This window comes from Octopus bimaculoides, chromosome 13 (genome assembly GCF_001194135.2).
Source record: "Octopus bimaculoides isolate UCB-OBI-ISO-001 chromosome 13, ASM119413v2, whole genome shotgun sequence".
NCBI classification, from domain to species: Eukaryota; Metazoa; Mollusca; class Cephalopoda; order Octopoda; family Octopodidae; genus Octopus; species Octopus bimaculoides.
The window spans coordinates 50,136,918-50,139,417 of record NC_068993.1 but is presented as its reverse complement, the minus strand read 5'-3'; positions in this window follow the sequence as shown (position 1 = coordinate 50,139,417).

The following is a 2,500-nucleotide window of genomic DNA, read 5'->3' as shown; positions in this document are numbered from 1 at the left end:
GTGTATATAAATATATATATATATATATATTTATGCATGTGCATGTGTGTGTATATATATATATTTATGCATGTGTATGCACGTATATATATATTTATGCATATGTGTATGTGCGTATATATATATGCATATGTGTATGTGCGTATATATATATGTGCATATGTATGTGTATACACACACATATACATATGTGTGTGTGTGTGTGTGTGTGTGTGTGTGTGTAAGATTGTTGCAAACTAAAGATTTATGTGATATAATGAAATCCATCCAGATTAGAAGACATAAGCTGGACTGCGTGTAATTAAATAGGAAGGATTGGGACCGATATATTACAGAGAAGTGTGTATTGAGTTCACTTCAGTTGTGTACATGGGGGGGGGGCGTCAGACAAGTCATCACAGTAAACACACACACACACACACACACACATGTATATATATATATATATATATATTATATTATATTATATATCTGAGGAAGGTTTTAGCTTGTTCATGTTAGTATATTTTCCTGGGATCTGTAAATGTCTCTCTTCAAGATTTAGTATTATAATTATTGACGAGCTGGCAGAATTGTTAGCACGCCAGGCAAAAATAATTAGTGGCATTTCACCCGTCTTTACGTTATGAGTTCAAATCCCGCCGAGGTTGACTTTGCTTTTCATCTATTAGGGTTCGAAAAATTAAGTAACCAGGCAAGCACTGGGGGGGTCGATGTAATCGATTTACCCCCTCCCTGAAATTGCTGGCCCTGTGCCAAAATTTTAAACCATTATTACTATCATTATTATTATTATTATTTGTAGTAGTAGTGGAGATGGTAGGGGCGGCGGCGGTGGTAATAGAAGTAGTAGTAGTAGTAGTAAGGCGGCGAGTGGATAGAATCGTTAGCACGCCGGACAAAATGCTTAGCGGCATTTCCACCGGTTTTACGTTCTGAGTTCAAATTCCACCGAGGTCGACTTTGCTGACTACTATCCTTTTGGTAGTAGTCAGTAAAATAAGTACCAGTTGTGCACTGGTATCAATGTAATCGACATCCCCCCCACACACACACACACCGCCGTCAAATTTCAGGCCTTCTACGTATAGTAGAAAGAATTATTATAATTGTGTGTATGTGTGTGTTATGACTATATAACTCACTGTATTATTAGGGAGCAGCAAGACAGACTGATAGCCAGGCAGGTAGATAGAGGGATAGACAGACCGATAGACACATACATACGTACAGACTCTGTTTATATCGTTCTCTGACCTCAAGTGACCCTTGCCATGAAAGAAGTTCCTACCGTGTCCACTACTTACAGCCCACCTTATTCATTCTTCGAAAACTACATTATCTAACGTGCCCATCCTATTCCAATGAGATTTGGCTGTCATTTTCCCTCTAAACCGGTCGACCAGCCATGTTCTTCTACACACCCACGTTGGTGTGTATACGAGGTGTTGAAAGGTAGAGCGGAATGGTAGATTATTTTTTCCCCAACAATCTATTTTGACCCATAACTACCCACCTTTCCGCACTTCAAAACACTTATAGTAACAAAATTCAGGTGAGCTACCTACTCCAGGTGAGTGGGTGCTCCGGAAACGAGGTGCAAAGGGCATCTTTAATAACGAATGAAGGGAATAAAGGAAAAAGAAGGCGAGGAACAAACAACAATTGCTTTTAAGTTACTCGCTTGAATGTGTTTGTGTGTCTGAGTATATCTGTACGTCAGTATATGTATTTGCCTATACACGTGTATGTGTGAACGTGAGGTGCCTTAAACTTTCCAACTGCGACTACTATGACGCACACACACATCCTCTATAAAATCATTCATTCATAATTTTTTCATCAGCAATTTATGAATGGGTTTTTGGCAGTCTTTTACAATTGACGTTTCAGTCGATCTATAAACAGACACACCTTCACACAGGCATGAACAAAACTACTTCATTACATCCACACACACATTCTATCATATAGATGTAGATCTATCTATCTATCTATCTATCTATCTATTTATGTGTACACATAAGCATACATGGACATTTTTACATACATATGCATATAAAGTGTGTGTGCAGAGAGAGAGAGAGAGAGAGAGAGAGGGAGAAAACAGACATTATATACACGCATATACATATATACATACATACATATATATATATACACACACGTTCACAGCTATATATATATATATATATATATATATATATATATATATATATATATATACAAACATATGTATATAACATATATACACATGCTTATACATATACGCAGGGATTTACATACGTACACATGTATACGTGTGTGTGTGTTTACAAATGATCGCCCATATGGTGTGTATGTGGTTGTGTGTGTGTATACAAATGATCACCCATACACACATACATATATACATACATGCGTGTATGTAGATATACATGCATATATTTATATATTATTACACACACACACACACACACACACACACACACACACACACACACACACACACACACACACA